The following is an 18,566-nucleotide window of genomic DNA, read 5'->3' as shown; positions in this document are numbered from 1 at the left end:
TAACTGACTCTTCTGCCTTGCAAACTTCAGGCCAAGATAAGGACAGTAACGCTGGCTGCATGTCATTCCAGAGCATCCCCTGGTGCTGAGACAGAAGGCAGCAGCCAGTTAGGCAGTGAGGGAATTTAGGGCCAGGAGAAGCTAAAGATAAAGGAGTAAAAATCTTACAGAAGGGATCTGGGGAACTTTAGATCCTGCGTACAGAAAGAAATAACCTTTCCACCTACTCACCTCCCCAACAGCCCTGAGTAAAGGCAATTCCAAAGTTAGTTCAGATAAAACAATCCTGAATCTGCCTGGAGATGCAGAGGACCAGAAAACCTGAGCTTTTTACACTCTTTCAGGGTTTCTTGTTGCTCATCTGACTGTTTGTCAGGGACACTGTGCAAACGAAAGAATTCTGAGTCCCTGCCTTATCACTGGCTCTGCTGCAGGAGCAAGGAGATAAGAGCAGGAGGACTGGTTCCAGTGGAAAGACCCTCAGCTCTGGTACCAAAGTTTTCCTTTTGGGTGAAGAATTGCTTGAAATGAAGGAATGCTGCATTGGTTTGAATGGAGAAAAAAGCAACAAACCACCAAACAACCCAGATTCAGCAGCGTCACAATGTTTTCCTTTGGAAAAAAATAATTAATTCATTAGGATAATATTTTAATGCCATCTTTCACTTTCTCCCCTGCTATAAAAGCTTTCCTAGAAGAGACCAAGTGACCCAAGCCCTCAATACCTTGGTCTTCAAAGATTCATTATTACTGAAGAATTCTACCAGCCTTCCAGACCCTGATACCTTCTCACTAAGCCTTGCCCCTACCATCCCTTGGCTTGAACTGAATATTCAGGGTGTTCTGAAACAATTGCCCAACCCTGTGAATTTCTCCTATGCTTCACCTGGCATAAAATTTAAAGAGCTGAAATACTATTAAAGAGGAGGGACCTGGGAACTTGCAGTGTTGCACAGCCAAGAAAGGCAGCAAAAAGGCAATCCTTATCTGAGCAAGCTTTCCATAGAATCACAGGATCCCAGCCTGGTTTGGGTTGAAGGGACCTTAAAGCTCCTCCAGCTCCAACCCCTGCCATGGGCAGGGACCCCTTCCACTAGAGCAGCTTGCTCCAAGCCCCTGTGTCCAACCTGGCCTTGAACACTGCCAGGGATGGGGCAGCCACAGCTTCTCTGGGCACCCTGTGCCAGCGCCTCAGCACCCTCACAGGGAAGAGCTTCTGCCTCAGAGCTCATCTCAGTCTCCCCTCTGGCAGGTTAAAGCCATTCCCCTTGGCCTGTCCCTGCAGGCCCTTGTCCAAAGCCCCTCTCAAGGTTTCCTGTAGCCCCTTTAGGCACTGGAGCTGCTCTATGGTCTCCCCTGAGCTTTCTCTTCCCATTTAGTGTCAAAGCTCACACTGAGCACTTCTCAAGACAACCCAAACTATTCAGCTCTGCACCACGCACGAGTGTGTCAATGAACATAGAGTGCACTGGAATTGGTGTCCCTCTCCAGACAGAACCTGAGCCCTTCCAGCACCAGCCTGCTCCTAAAATGAACTCGCTACTATTGTACCCACAGAGCAGGGGTCACTTGCTACTGTATGCCCAGTTCCAGTGGTACCCTGAGGATGAGGAGTGGCAGCAGTCTGGAGCACAGCACATTCTGCTGTCTCTGCCTGCCCCTCGCCCTCCCTGTACGCATCCTCACACACGCTCCTTTGTCAGCCGCTCTTGTTTGGCTGTGATTGACAGACTCCTGAATTATGAAAAGGTAGAAAGAGCCTGGGTGAAGCACAGGGGTATTTTTATCACAGTTCATGGCCCCCACCCCCCTCATATATATCAGAGTAAGAATGCTTTTACATGGGGAAAAAACAATAAAAATCCATAGAGTCCTCGAAGGAACAGTTTTTATCCCCCTCTCAGCAGCCTGTCCTCAGTCTAGTTCCCTTTTCAAAGGGCTGCTGGCTCCTGGCTGTCTGCTGATAGGGAGGATTAGCTACACAAATGGCACAGGGAAAGAGTCAAAACTGGAGGGGAGCACAGAGCTCCTGCCCACCCAGGCAATTTGTTCACATTCAGCCACTGCTCCATAAAGGAAGAAATGCAGGTGCTGCAATATTGCCTTTCACTCTGGCTGTGCCGTCCCTTGTGAAAGGCAAGAGTCAAGTGTGCTCGGAAATACTGAGAGGGTAAAATAAAGCAGCCCAGGTTTTCAGGCTTTCTGCCCTTCCCACTATGTTTTGGTTTAGGGACTGTGTTTTCAAGTTGTTCTTTCCACAAACAGGCAGGTATTTCAATGTGCTTTCACACTAGATGCTTCGAGGCAGAGTTTTCAGACCTGGATGCCAGACGTTACAAAGCTGGGCTTTGTAATCCAAGTTAGTTGTTATTCCTGAAGTGCTGAGCATTCCTCCCTCACTGCCTTCCATGGGAATCTTGGGAATATTAGAAGGCACAAAAATGATCCAGGAGGTTCTATTTCAAGCACCAACATTGTTGCACACGTAACCAAATCAATGGAGGAGTTGGGAGGCTGGTTAAAACCAAGCAACAAACAAGATGACACCAAATATCATTAAATCTGGAATGGAATCTTAAAATCTATCAATGCTTCTGCTACACAATAAGTTTCTCCTTATGTTTCCCATTCAGCCTTCCATCTCCCCTTCTACGTCTCATCAGGAGCAGCCATGTTGCAAAGCTGCTTCCTAAAAGGGGAATGAGCTACAAATTCTCCACTAACCTCCTCACCATCACCTCAATCTACCTTCCTTCTGCTTCTCTGCCTTCAAAATGCCATCTTGAGCTGAGCGACTTCTCAGCTAAGGAATATGATGACTCCACTAACCAAAAGCTAGAAATAAAACTGCATTCAAAGAAAACAAGAGCATGAAAGGACATCCAGTAACCAGAAGGGAGAACAGCTGCTTTGACACCAAACACCCTGCTCAACCAGCCAGCCTATTCTTTCTTTCTGCCTACAGGTAAACAACAAGGTGGCCTGGGGTCCTTTCTAGGAGGACCTCCCATTGCTGTGTCAGCAAATTGGGTGCATCCTGAACCCTGGAACTCTATCCTGAATTCTGAGTCGTGGCTGACTACAAGGAAGATACAAATGCCAGGTCTGATGAGTGCCCTGGACTCAAGTACAATGCAAGTATCACTAGTAGGACTTCACCCTGACCACTTCCTTAGTCTGATGATTATTTGCACCTCCTGTACAGGTATCTGTAGTTATAGTGGCCTAAAATACAGTGAAGAGAGATTCAGAGGAAAGCCACTTCCATTTTTGTTGCAGCCAAAACGAGTCCAACGTCCCCCTCCTTCAGCCAAACCTTTCCCTGCTTTTTATCCCACATCCACTAAGTCACATAAAGAAAGGTAGCTCCAAGACAACGACTCCTAAATGAAGTGGGAGAAGCAGTTAGCTGCAGCTTGCATGTAACAGGATGCACAGCAAATTATGTTACCTGAGAACACAGTCCTGAGGAAGAGAAGCTGAACCAGGCTCCTCCGCATCCTTACAGCCAGGAACAAGTAGGAGCACACACTCCCAAAGGTCACACTCTCCTCAGGGCAAAGAGGTCTCAGCTGCATATTACACACAATGTACTATCTGTATAACATGTCCTCTGGTTTGGAAGTGCTTTCTGTCTGGACCAGCTTACCTGGCTGAAGGAGGATTATTTAGAAGCTCAGCAATGTTTTCACTCACCAGGGAATGAGGCTACTTTGGTTTGAGATTGAAGAAAATACCATTCAGGTGTTGATAGTCCGCTGATGCCTTCCCACAGCTGCTCCCCATTGACCAGGAAAAGAATGTTAATGCAATTTGTCAAACAGAATTATGGGATATTCTTCCTGACACATAAGAAAGAACATGGAAACAGCACTGTGAGCACTGTGTTTCTAGCTGAATGTTCAGATGTAAGGGTAGATGTAAAGTGCTCAGATTTGGGTGCCAAACATCACAATCAGACGAGCAGAGACAAACTCTTAGTCGTTTTTCCAAGTCACACATGAAGTCACTAGCATGTCAGAGATAGAACAATTCCTTCCTTCCCAAATGCTGACTTTTCTTTGGCTTATATATATATATTCAATTCCGTTTGGAATTGTTTCACCTCTTTGTCACGGTCACCACCTTCCTAATGAGACCCTCCATAGGGCTTTGAAAGAGAACTCTTACACTCTGACCCCAGATGCATGCAGCACCTTGGGAAGGAGCTGATACCCCTGGTAAACATGCTATACTCCATCAATCACTCCAACCTTTACGATGCTTGCTCTGTTACATACCTACTGCTTTCAAAGCTCAGCCTACACTGCTGAATCAGCTCTCCCACATAGCACAAGCGTTTTTGTGTGACTGCATTATTTTGGGGGCAGAGGTTCCAAAAAGGCACTTAAGTGCCTAATTCCTGCTGAAGAACTATGAGGCTTGGGAGCTGATACCTTTGAAATTCCTTCTTGGCTCCAGCAGAACAGTTGTATATACACCATGGAGTTTTGTATTTATTTCCCAGCAGTGTAAGAAGTCATCTTCTCACCCGTTTTAAGTACACGAGCACAAGTAGGCCAAGGCCTGCCTTCCTGTTTTAAGAAGTGAAAGCTCTTGAGGCAGACTGCCAGAGGACTTAATATAGTCTCAGATCTAAATTTAACAACAATAACATGGCTCCAGTCTGACCCTACAAAGAAAAGTTTGGAGAGAAGAAGGGAAAAAAAAAAGCAATTCTTCACAAATTAAGAAAACAATAAAGGTCCCTTTCAAGTGTCAAGGAATATTCTTAGCCAGCCTGCAACACCTAAATCAAGAGAGAGGTTGTTAAAATGGTATAATACCAGGAAATTCGCCTACAGGGTCTACTTCCTCCTTGGAGACTCCGGCCTAGAGAGCCGGAGTCAGTGTGCTTGCGCTGGGGGAGGTGGGAGGGAGAAACAGGGACCTGCCTAAAGTGACTCTATACAAAAAGCCAAAGCTGGATATCAACACCAGAGTCTCTAGATCTAAGATGATACAAGCAGTCTTCCTGGCCCGCGATTCCGAGTCACATCAATAGCCTCTTTAATCCTTTCCCACCCAACATTTCCTGAGCGCGACTGCAAAAGTCAACAAGTTCAAACCCAGCAATAGAAACTTCGCGCTTGCACACAATGCAGCCGAGTGATAATGCGGCTGTATTTATAGCACAGCGCCTGCCCCCTCGGAGGGGTTATTAGAGATCCTGGTGGGAAGAAAACACAACGAGAAGAAAGTTATTCAAGTAAGTTAAAGATACACCTGAAACCTCCCTTCCTCTCCCACCCCTCTCTGAGGTCATAACATCACAATATAGCCTCCTAAGCAAGGACGTTCCTCCGGGACACTCTGATAGGGAAAGTGTGAACAACAAAAGCCCATTGTTAGCAGGGAATGGTGGTGCCACTTAGACCCTCGTTCAGCTCCCAGGGGGCTGGGGTTTGCGTTATGCAGGCTTAAAAATAAAAGGCACTAGGACAAGGGACAAACAAATAATGAAGTCATTTCCATTTACCTAGACCAGCAAGGGGGTTGCCAAGCAGGGGAACCGGTTATTGCTGGGTGTTAGCAGCATCTCCACCCTGGGACACCCACCTCCTCCACTGCACACTTTTCACAGCAAGATTCTTCACACTGAATTGCTCAAGGAGTTCAACTCCAACCCAGAACGAGATGTAGATGATACCCTTAGAACACTTACAAAGCTAGCCATGGACATCTAAAATGCCCAATATACCTATAATATATAATAAGCTAATCTTAGACACCTTACAGAGTTTTTCTATCATGAAATTCTTCCTTGTTCAAGGCCAATAGCATTGAATTTTCAGACCCTCCACAGAACAGGAATATGCCTTTTAAAAGAGCTGTGAGGCTTTCACTGGCCATCACTCCTTAGTTCAAATAAGACTTTTAAAGCGATACCTCAGCATAGTGAAGTAATTTGCCCTCAAAGCACTACTCCCGGGCCATAAGGATGAGCAGTTGCATCACCTAATTCCAGCTACTGAATCTGAAATTTGCTTGCATGACAAACACCGTCTCTCTTTGCACTGCTGAGCCTCTCCACTGATCCCTTCCCAGTCACCTGTAGGAGAATTTCCTATCATACCCAAAGAGGAGCTGTGAAAGGGCTCAAATGGAGTCACCCTGAGTCCAGGTTAAAGTGGCTGTGTTAGTGGCTGGCAAGATGCATTAACCCAACACCAGCGTCTCCTCTTAGGTCAAACCCAGCACTGCTACATTTGAGTGGAGAGTTCTTTTGTGTGAGTGGCCCTCATGCTGTGGAGGCAATACACAAGGTGTGAGCTAATCCTGCAGTGAAGACAAGCCTTTGGAGGTCTATCAGGTCTGACCCCAGGCCCAATACCCTCCTCCTTCCCTTCCTCTGTGATACATGACAGTTCGGAACTGCATTTAGATAGCCTGTTGGAGAGTCCTCCCGAAAAGGCAACCCTTGGCTAGTACTGAATTCATGTGCTTACCTCCACATCACATTTACCTCTTGCAGACTGAAAAGAAGCATTTCTGTACTTAGTGATGAGCAAATGCCTGGGCAGAGGGAAGTGAAGATGGCACAAATTCATCTTTGCCATCTGCTCTTGTTGCACTGAGTGCTGCTTCAGTTCACTGCAGGCGCAATCTCAAGTGCACCACCATGAGTTTCCTCCTAGTCAGCTGTGGAAGCTCTGATGTCACTGGAAGCTCTGTGCACATGGTGAAAGGAGGTACTAGAGGCATCAGTAGTATGCTGCTTGCTCCCTGCAACTTCAGTCTGTGCTATGGACTGCCAACTGAAATTCTCCCTCAAGTACGCAGTGAGGCCTGGGGAGCCTCAAGCACATTAACTTGTATTGACTTGCCCTGAAGTTTGAACGTGAAAGGTCCAGAAGGATAATGCTTCCCTGCAGCCATGGTTCTTCCCACTCTAGGCTTACCTTCTCCTCAAGTGGGAAGAGTAAGAGAAGGCAGCATGTGGGATTGGAGGAGAGTAAAAACGAAACAGAGCACTCTGGAGAGCTGAATTACACAACTTTCTACCTCAATTCAATGCTGGTTCTCCTCCTGCTCCTGTAGTTTCCATCCCCTACAGTTGGAGACAGGACTTGTATTGTAGAACCTTACTGGCCACTACTCTGAACAAAATAGAAACTTGTCCCACTCAGTAGGGCACCCAAGCAGGCAACACAGGAACATATCTTCCTTATGTAACTTACAACACATATATATGCGCAGAAAGCATTCTGAAGACTAATTTCACTCCCAATGACAAGTCCTACTCACTGTAATTTCATTTTTGTGACCATTTACATATTTAGTTTGCTTACATTAGAAACCAGCAAATCCCAAAGCTTCAGAACTACATAGCCTTGATTCAACAGTCACCCTCAGTGCCAGTGGAGACCGCTCTCAGAATTGGGTTTCAAGCTTCTCTTCCCCACAATATTGGTGTCTGGAGTCATGTGTGTACACAGGATTGTCAAATCTCATCAGGAAAAAGATAGAAGAGTTTCTAATTGTCATGCTTTCAGGAGACAGACTGAAGACATAAGCCCCAGGAGGAGGAAAAATCAGAAGGCAAATGTAAAAACAACAAATGAGTTGTTAGATTCATTTTCTGTTGTAACCTCGGCATTTTTAAGCCAGTCTCCATTTCCAGGGGCCTGATTCATGTTTTCAAAGCCTTGTGGTTTTCAACGCTGTAAAGCTGACAGGCCAAAATGGCCCTCTGAATGCTTGTGGGTCCAAGTTTCTGCCTCTCTGGTAGGCAGTGCTCAGTGTGGTGCTGGGACCATGTGTCCATGCTGGAAGTGGTCACTCTGCAGTCCAGCATGTGTGCTGTTTTCCCACTTAAGAATGATGTTTATGTTGTGCTTTTAACACAACATAAAATGAGCACTCACCATAAGGCAATACTTGTGAAGCTTGTTTAACACTTGGTTTTATTCCAGTCACAAACCACTAGAAAATCCCACATGCCATGTCTGCTCCCATCTGCCTTCTGATTGCATACTTAACACGTGGTTATTTCGAGCCATAATTCATTATCAGTAATCATGAGAAAGTTGCCCACATTAATCCTGAAATCAGATGATAGAAAGTAGTTGTTCTACCCAAAGACAGTCCTCTTTTTCCCTCTTTTCCATATGGCAACAAGAATGTTCATCTCTAGTTTCCTGGAATAAAGGCCTGCTATTAAGCCATAAAGCAGTCTCAAACTCTAATCTCGGCACTGTCTCAGCTCTGAAATGCTTTGTGATCCAGAATGATTCTCCCTCTCCCCACCTCCTTTCCCCATTTATAAAACAGCATTTATTTTCAGGTTGGGTGGGCTGAGAAATACAGGTTTAGGTTGTTTCAGTATGCAAATAAAACATTTGTATGTGCTAAGTATCATTTCCTTTACTACTACAGTAGTACTAGCAGCTGGGTCAGGATTAACTCTACATAGCAATGAGAACACCACACTACGCAATCACTGCCTTGTCACAACTTATTACTAAGGACTGAAGGTTGCTTCCACATTGACACTAAGGCTCCTTTACACCATTCTAGCAGTTAGAAAATGGATTTCAAATGTATATTATCCTTCCAGTCTCTCTGGTGCTCCTTGTAACAGCACTTTAGTTGTAAGGTGAATTGGACTCTGCACTTTTGAGTAGTTCACAGTCTTTTGAGGAGATGCAAAAATAGAAGACTTTAAAGCTGGCTGCTCCCTGGGAACTAAGGCTACCTTTAGGTAACAAATGGTGTGCCTTTCCTCACCAAAGCCCCTAAAAGCAGATACAAACCCTCAGAATAAAGCTGTTCTTTTAATAAATTACTATTAGTTAAGGTCCTGTACATGAAAAACATTTTCTGCCTAGGCCTAGTAACACTGACATATACAGCTGGGCTTCCAAACTCCTAGCTTGGCATCTATACATGATTCCCAAGCTCCCATGCAAATGCAGCTGATACTTGAACACAGAAGCTTGGAAATCTCTGAACCCTGAGTAAAGGGGAAGGTTGCTCTCTACAGACACCATCAAAAGACTTGAGAGAAGACTACATCAAAACCTCTGCACAGGCCCACTGTAGGTGATGGCCACTTCACCAATGAGCAGCTAAATACAGGGCAATACATGCCTAGACTTGAAGAAGATGCACTGCTTTATCTTTCTTTACATTCTCATTTCATTTGGAAGTGAGCGTCTGAAGTCGGAGGAGCATTTTCTAAGTCAATGGAGCCTTCTGCAGTGCTGCAGTCAGTGACATGGCAGCTATAAAGACGACTCTGGGGTGGTTCAGGATTCACATACAGTTCCGGATATGAGGATCAAATGCGCCACACAATGAAATACATTTGTTAAGGAAATTGGCACTGCTAAAAAAGAAACCCTCTGTGGAGAGCCAAGTAACATCTAAGGCTCCTTAACCCAATTAGCTAAACACTCTGCTGCTGCTGAATAAGAGAGAACAAAAACCACCCCATGTAATGGAGATGAGTGAGTCTGGGGTAGAAAGGGAGCATCTTGATAAAGGGGTGGTATCCTCCTCGCCTGCCAGAGCTATTAGCCAAGAGTCTGCTGAGTCTAGACAAAGGTTTGATTTTGAATTGAAAGGAGAATCATTTGCAGAGAGTAAAGCAATTTAGGTTTTGAAAAACAACCATGAATTTTTAACTATTAACCCAAAAGAGAGACAAGGAGCCTCTGCAGGCACAGAAGGCTTTTAAATATTACCGGCTGCCACAGGAGGTCATTGAGATTGGAGTGATTTTAAGATCTGAGAGCTTCATTAGGCCAAAACATTTAATGTACCCGAGGGCTGGAAGGAAGAGATGAGATTGGTGGAGCTGGTGATGTGAAGGGAGCATTTTGTGTTCACATCACTGCTGGAATCATTGGTTCTGCTCCATATGATACTGACAACAAGCAGCAGCTGACAGTCACGAATCACAAGAGATGGGGATAAGCATGAAGCACCAGATTATGCCTGCTTATTGCATGACTGCACAGAAGACAGGGAGCAGAAAGCTTGTTTCTTCATTTGAGTCTCCAAGTGTATTCTAGATCTGAAATACCTTCTCATGCAAGAACTTCTTTCTCACTTGACTGGTTTCATACAGATGCAAGGCCTGGGCCAGGTCTCTTCAACCATATATTTAGGCGGGGTTTGTAGGAGATCTATGTTGGAAGAAAGTTAGAAATGAGGAGGCTGGAAAGAAGACAATGAGGGAAAAGGGAGAGAAACACCGAGTGCAGCACCAGGAAGAGGTCAGGAATAAGACAAGGGATCCTGTAGTGCAGGGATGCACACAGTTGCTGGTGTGGGTATGCAGCCCCAGAAGATAAGGTCTGTGCTCTCCAGCCCTGTGTGCAGCCCTGGGGAGAGAGGAAAATGTGCCACAGCCTCCTGTTCATCAAGCATGAGGTTGGATCAGTGGTAGACTGCACTTTAGACTGATGAACAACAGGAGGGAAATGATTTGGAGGCTTTAGCAGCTTTTTCTCCTCTCTGAGATCATAAACACAGATGAAGACACCTTCATCTCAGCTCACCCTGGACACAACGGCAGTGGTGTGCTTTCAGAACACCTCCAAAGGGACAGGCAGGTGAAAGCTCATAGTCCTGCATCTTTATTAACACAGAGAGCACTAAGGCTGCAGGTAGGTAGATGGACAGACGGATGGGAAAACACATGTTCTTCCTGCAGAGCAGAGAGCTCCAATAGGAACTCTGCCTCTTCCCAAATAGTTTCTTCAGAATATTCTATGAACAGCAGGGAAAACCAGTTTCTACTACACAGAGCTTTGCAAACAAACCAGATCTCTGCATCTCCTCAGACAGGCTGTTGCCTTTTGAAACCCAGAGAAGCACCAACCCCCTGTCTCAGTGTCAGCACACTGATGGAGGAAACCTCATTGCTATTAGGTCCATCACACACAATCAGCAGCATATCTCATCTCAAGAATGGGTCCCTGCCTGGTATAAATAACTGATGGGTTTAGGCAATGCAGGCTGCTCTTCTAGGTTGTATCTGAGGAAGCTAAGTGGGGAAGGGCTCTGTACTGACTTCAAAGCTGTATGCTGTACGCCAGAGCCATGTAAGCTTATAAAATTAGCACATGCCCCTTAGAATGAGTGGTTGTTTTCTTTTAAGCCCCATGGCAAAATGTCACAGGAGGCTGGAGATGAGAGCAGGGCACAAAGCAATGGGAAACCAATGGAAGAACGAAGAAACAGCCCCATCACCTTCTGTGGCTCTGTGTCACGCAGAGGAGCCTGAAGGCATCTGGTGTGATCTTGGTTTCCTAAAGCAAGAATACAGTTTGACTCCCCCCTTTGGTGGTTTAACAACATCCAAATGCTCTATGCCACATTGGCCAACAGTTCTCAACTATTAACCGTTTGGCAGATGGGGAAACTGAGGCAGTCGAAGGGGAAGGGACTCTCCTGATGTCACTCAAGAGTCTACCGACCGTACCCCCAGACTGTCTGTACAACAGTGCCTTCTAGTGGATAGCTAACGCTTAACACATGGGAAAAGGGGGTGGGCATGAGACTGTAAGAGAACAAAACCCTATCTATCTAGGTGTAAAGTGCTGCAGGCATTTGTCTTGACTCCTGTCCTCTAGGAACTGCTCTTCACTTGGCAGTTCTGCTTTCCGTATTCTAACCAGCTTATGTGAGACAACAAGGAGTCACTCTGGCCTTTGAGGATCCCTGCTAATCAAGCGTCAGGAAGTGTTCGTTTGAGTAGCCACCAGCACATGAAGCCACATGGTTCTCCAGAGGTCACAACAGGGCAATGGGACAAATATATTTTTCGGAAGGCAGAAGGCATTCAGGCTGTGCTTTTGTGTTCTCCTGACAATGACTGTGATGACGCAGCTGGAGTGGGAAATGGCCCAGCATAAATCCATCCTGGCGACAGTACTCTGTAACAAAAAGCGTAGAAGGAGGCAGGCATGTTTAGGGTAAGGTGGAGATAGTCATCTGGTTATTATTCAGAGGCCCCACTCAGACACTACACTGAGGAGATCCTGATTGTGTCACCTTGGCCCCATACCGCACATATCCTTTGCAGAAGAACAATGTAGACAGGAGTCTCTTGGACCATATGAAAATCTGGGAGGCAGCTCTCAAAACAGGAAATTACATTACACACTGTGTCTGCCACAGTCACTAATGGGGCTGCATTGTGCAGCCAAGTAGTTACAAATTACAGCTCATCTGCTTATGGAAGCTTAGGCAGCATTGCTGGAGTCAACTGAGATTCACATCCATGGAAAGCGAAGTGCAAAAGACAAACTGCCATGAACAAGGCAAGGAACGGCTCTGAAAACTATGTCTTGAGATGGCTTAACCAGCAAAGAGGATGGATTTCACCCAAAGGGAGTTCTCCTGGACTGTGGTGTAAGCAGCTCATGTTCACACCTAAGAAAGCGGGGAAAGTCAGTAAAGGCAAAGCGGCTGGTCAGTGGAGAGGTGGTCAGAAATTTATTGGTGACAATATCTTCTACTGGAAAAGTCAATTATCCCCACCAGAAACTTTCCCCCCAGGAATGTAGCAGCACTGAAAAACTTGTGGGAACAGCATTCTCAGGTTAGAGAACCCCAGAACAGCCAATAAGTCACTGCCTGAGAGAGGTCCTTGAGCTTCAGGAGGCTCAGGTTTATGGCTTGTCTTGCTTCCCCCAGCAGAGCACTGCTCTGTTATCTGTTCCGGGGGACAGTTTGCTCCCAAGGAGGCTTTGGCTCATCTGCAAATCTCACCCAGCTTTGCTGTCTCACCTCCTATGTGTCTGTCTTGGCCACCAGACTTTGGGCTGTCCCAGTCTATCTGTGTCTTTCCCAACCCTCGGGCAAAGCTCCTGCTGGTATTTGAAAACAGCTTAAATCACTCTTCCTTTACAATGAGACTATCCATACAAATGAAGAGATACTAATATATCAAGGAAAATGGAACCACCTCTTGTGTAGAGAAGCAATTGGTGGACTGAATGAAGACAGGTAACAGATGAGTCTTTTCTTCTAACGTGCACTGCAAGTACAATGCCCTATGGAAAATGCAGTTATAGAGGAGCATGTGGTGAGAGCTTTCATCAGCCCTCACTGATTTTAGACAAAACCAATTATAATCATAAACCTTAACTCTTATTCAGGAGTTTTCACCAATAGCTCCTAAATGACTTCACAAGCAAACCAGAACATCCTACAGAGAAGAAAAGTGAGGCACAGGAAGGCAGAACCTCCATGGATGTGCAGTGAGAGTCAGCCCTTGCCCCACACCAGAGACTTCCCAGATGGAACTGCCCTAAATCACCAGAGGGTACTGGGGGCTCCCCCCAGCAGCCCTCCGAGCAGGAGACCCAGGACAACCCAGCCTCTTCATCCCCATGGAGATCATGACATGGAACTTGAAGTGGAAAAGCCACGCTTCACATCTGTATAATCAAAGTTCCCAGGCTGGGGATCATCACTTACAAATGGAACATGCAGCAGATACTGCAGTACTGATTTGCTGATACACCACCAGCAGTGCTGATGGCATTTGTTGCATGCCGGGGTCTCACTTCTTCATACCTTTGCTGGCAAAACGTTGTAAGTAGACCTGGCTTCAGGTAAAGACCATGTTTTAAGTCAGCTCCTCTGATATATCATTAAAGTTATTTCTGACATTGAAATTTCCATGAGAACTACGTTTTCTACCAAAATTTAAACACCAATACAAAGCCTGATGCAAATGTGAAGATGCCTTATACCAGGGTGTTTCATTTCCCTTCCCATACAGGACCAAAGAGATGAACCCCCACACACAGAGACAGCAGTCGCTGCAACAGAAATACTTTATCATTTTAACCATGACACAATCCCCAGAACAAGGCAGATTTCTGGACAGTCACACAGTCCTTGTGTTGGAGATCCATGGGCTGATTTTCAGAAGCAACCAAGAACTGCCAGCTAACCAAAGAGCTCCCATGAGAGCTTCTGGGTTTCTAATATTTCAAAGATCCGTTCCCCTGGGTAAGTAGATTCTGCCAATCCAGTATCTCAGGCCTCAGCAGTACCACAAATACCCCGAGGGACATGTTCTAGTGCAGCAGTTAACCCAAAGCAAGTCAGAACCTTCTCTGCTCAGCTTCCATTGAGGTGGAAAAGGACAAGAGAGTGTGTGGCTGACCAGGCAACCACAAACAGGAGAGGTGATTTCTAGTGATTTGGTTGTGTTCTTAATGCCTAAGCAGAAACCAAGGAAAACACATTGCAAAAACATTCATCTGCCCCATCATAACCAATGCAGCCGCTGAACCATATGAAACCATCTTACACAGCTTCCAAACTCATGGTGTGTCTGTCTGACAGAAGGCAGCTCACAGATCACACATCTCTCTGCCAGGGCTTCCTTTGCAAGTACTAACTCATATAGTTTTCATTCCAGCTTATCAGTGTAGCAGTGGATGTAGTGCGGTGCTTATGATATTTCAGCACAGATACATACAGATACTCGTGCTGGTGCAGTTAATTTTTAATGAGCTTTTTTGATATTGCTGTCACTGCAGCCACACTAAAGGTTTTCTATTGAGCTGTGAAGGAAAGTCAAGAAAAGCTGCATATCTGCCTGTCCTGAAAGGGGAAACAAAAGATTCCATCCCTGCCTAACTCCTCCAAAAGCCATTAATTCTGCACTTTTACTTTAGACACCAGGTCGAACTCACAATTGAGAAGGTTTCTCTGCTCTTAACTTTGGCTCTTGTCTATTGCCCTTGGAGTAAATGCTTCTGGATTTGCATTTGGTGCAGAGCATTGTCACCTCCTGCTCCTTGGCTGGGTCCATTGTGACACAGAAAGAGGTGCTAATCCTCTAGTAATTAGCACCTCGTTGGCAGGTCAAGCCGAGGTCAGGAACGTGGCCTTGTTTAGTTTCCAGAAGAACTCTGGTTTGCTCCTTGTTTTCATTAGGGCTCTGAGATGTTGAGGTGTTCCACGCTGATGCTTTGCAGAACAGGAATAACCACCATGGGCACCACTCAAAGCAGCTGATCTCCAGAGCAGAAGGGATCTCAGAAGAGTAAACCAGTGAGGATGCGCATCCTGACACTCCTAACCCTCACTGATCAGCTCAGGACAGGATCCCCAAGATACCTGACCTGACACCAAGATATTCAGCTCTGGCTGGGGCTGGTCTCTCTCCATGCATGGAAGTAAATGTTTGCACACACTTTGTATCACATAGTAGACAGAAATACATTAGCTTGCTCAACAGTATCACAGGATTTATGACTCCTGTTTGATAGATGATGACAGTGATTTACACAGGGAGCCAGACCCCAAATTGTCCTTCATGCTTTTCTTAACAAAGGGATAGGACAATTCAAAGAACTGAAGAAAATTCCATTCACCTTCAAACCAAGCAGCAATGTCGTCTTGGGGGAGCTGCTCTTCCTTTAACAGTCGTTCTCTGTAGGAGATCTCCTCCTCCCTCAGCTGCTAACCTAGTCTAACCTGGACAAGGAAACGAGGCCCTTGCTGGTTTTTACCACCTAACTCTCAAACAGAACCTGCTCTCCTGGCAACAGTTCAAACTGCCCATACATCTTTTTACTGTTTCTAGAACACTCATCACTCGAACTTGAGGACTTTGTTTTCAAGTGCCACCACCATAACTAGTTTCCTTGGCAACACAGAATGGGTCCGTCAGCAAAGCAGACCATCCCAACCCTAACCAGGAGCATACGCACAATGTGAGTGCTACGTACACACGTGTATATGGAGCTTTCATCTTCATTGGGGATCTAACTGCTGCTGGAACCTGAAGGGACAGTTAGAGAAAACCCTGGATCCTCTATGGCAAAAAGCGGGCTCTCCTGTCCCATGCCTTTCAAAACTCAAAAGGATCATTTAGATCCTGACAGCCTTCCAAAAAGAGGCAATTGCTGACTTTTAGGGATGGGGCATGGTGGTGCTGATTTGGAAGGTTTTACATCCACCATTCACAGCTATCCCATGTTTACTGAGATATTCAGAGCAGGGTATCACAGTCAACACAAAGCATGTGGGAATCCCGGCTGCATTGTGCCTACAGCTCTGCTCTAATCACAGGTGACTCTGTCGGGTTATGTGTCACACTGCAAAAGGGCACTTCCCAGAGGATCTCAGGCATCCAAACATCTTCAGGCTTATCCAGAGAATGCTTGTGAATGCCAGCAAATGGCGATGCTTGTTTTCATGCAAAGGCCAGGACAACTGCACTCTCTAAGGGGTCACATCGCTTCTCGAAGACTCCCTGTTTGAATCCTCATTCTCCAGCAACTTCTCATGGCTCTGGAAACTGCAGGCACTTGCACGCTCCTCCACCTAAGAGCTGTCACAACCACTCTCACTCCCACTCCCCCGTCATTCCCAGGCTAATCCAAAGAGACTGCAGAGGAAGAAATGCGAGGACTTAAATCAGCACCAGCAATGCCAAGGGAGCTGTTACTGTTCGAGTTCACTGTTATTGAGTGGTCTCTATTAAGATCAATGAACCCTTGTGCTGGGCCCAGGACACAGATTATTAGCTAGGAGCCACGTTAACTATTCCTGCATTGCCTCTAATGCCCCAGCATCCATGATCACTGGTTTCCATCAGGAAGAAATAAAGCCTGGTTCATATTTCCCACATCTTCATAGTGAGTTGCTTTGCTATCTATTTGTGAAAATGATTTTCAAATATATAATATATAAAACACAGCCCTAAATTTTTTACAGATTTGGCCAGTTTTCAATATTTCAGCCTATCTGGAATGATCCAAATATGTTTTCAATATATTTCAACACATAGAGTTGTCATATACAGACCTGTATATATTACTTATTAGTAAAACTGGCCAAGTATGTGCTATTTTTCAATATATTTGCTCTATCGCCTCATATATTTCAGAGACATGATTGTACAGCACATTTTAGGAAAGATATTACAAATGAAAAGAGATCATTTTTCTCTTACAGAAAGGATGTGGTTTGCTAAATCATTTGGAAGACATAAGAGAACCCGAGCTGGGTTGCTGCATCACCTGGAATGGGCTCAGGATGCAATGCCCAGGAGAAGACCCAGAGCAGAGGTTTCTGCAGTGCTCAGAATAACCTGTTAATGTGCTGCCTAATAGCTGCAGTGCTTGGAAGAGCTTTTAGATGTGAGACTAAGGAGAAAAATAATCTGGTGTATCTATCCAAAATGGACTTTGGGTTTGAGAAACAGGGAAAGATGTATGTTAGAGATGACAAAACCAATTCTCCTTAAAATTACACAGTGTGACTGATCCCATCTGGACATGGGACCCGCCATGCTTCCTTCCCACATTCCACAGAACCTTGGGATTGGTCATTTGGATCAAAGGGGGCCATGGTTTTCAAGAGAGCTCACTGGGTTTTCCAGGAGCTCAGCAGCAAAGGTGTAAGTTTCAGAAGTGCAGCAGCTGACACAGGAAGCTTATCTGGAGAGGGAAAAGCAAAACCAAGTACATCCAAACTTAGCAACCTCATTTTGCTGCACTGTTTGGGTGCTGAGCTCTTTTGAGTAGCTGGTGGATGTTGTTCATTCCGTTTCCCTATGTAATAATCTAAACTCTTGCATCTGAGGGAATAGATGGATTGTAGGTCACCTCCACAGGAACTGATGCCATTTCCTGCCTTCTGCACACTGACATGACATGAAATGGGGGGAGGGAAACAACTAAACAAACGCTTGTACTATAATCTACTGGGCCTTGGAAGAGTGACATGAAAGTTCTCCTCTTCATCAGAAAAAGCAGCACTCTCAAACTCTATGGAAGATTCAGGGGGCACAGTAAGACACTCATCTTTCCTCTCCAGGAAAAATGAGGTTCCTACATTCAAGCACAGACTGAAAGGGACGCCACCACTGGAAGCAATCCTGCCTTGGAGCCAGAACCCAAAGGCCTTTGCCACACCAGTTCCACAGCCTTTGGGCTTAGAGATTCTGGTGACCCAAGACTCAAGGGCTCTTTGGGTGCCCACAGGCAGCAGCGGCTGCCTGCCGCCTCTCCTTGCCGCCTCTCCTCCGAGCTGCAGCTTTAATGCTGACAGGGGTCGAGCTGGCCTGACTCAAGCCTCAGAGCAAGGCAGTGACCCAGGAGATACCTCTGCATCCCATAGGCACATGCTCCTGCAGCCCAGAGAGGTGAAGGGTCATTGGAAATCCAGGAATAATGACTCCTAACAGCAGCATCCGACTGGGACATGTGATCAAGAAGAAGAAGAGGAAGAATGAAATATGGAGAAGCTGTTTTCTTTTGTTTGATCATCTTCAGTTTCATCTTCCAGTCTCTCTGTAGAACTGGCTAATCTGTAAGAGCAAAGAATACATCCCAGGGACTGATAAGAAGAGCCCATCTGTCCTCCTCTTATCCCTGTCTTCCCCATTTCTAGGCTGCATTTTATTTGAACATAATATACAATTCAAAGTCAGAAGGGAAGTCTGACTCCTTCAGGAACAAAACATCCGTGTTCACTACAGCAATTATGGAAAGGGGAAAAGAAAGAGAAAGAAATTATGCTCTCCCTACTATTTTTTG

The sequence above is a fragment of the Pezoporus occidentalis genome, unplaced genomic scaffold, assembly GCF_034315485.1.
Source record: "Pezoporus occidentalis ecotype Australia unplaced genomic scaffold, CSIRO_AGI_Poc_V1 ctg37, whole genome shotgun sequence".
Classification (NCBI taxonomy): domain Eukaryota; kingdom Metazoa; phylum Chordata; class Aves; order Psittaciformes; family Psittacidae; genus Pezoporus; species Pezoporus occidentalis.
Note: the sequence above shows the minus strand (reverse complement) of the source record.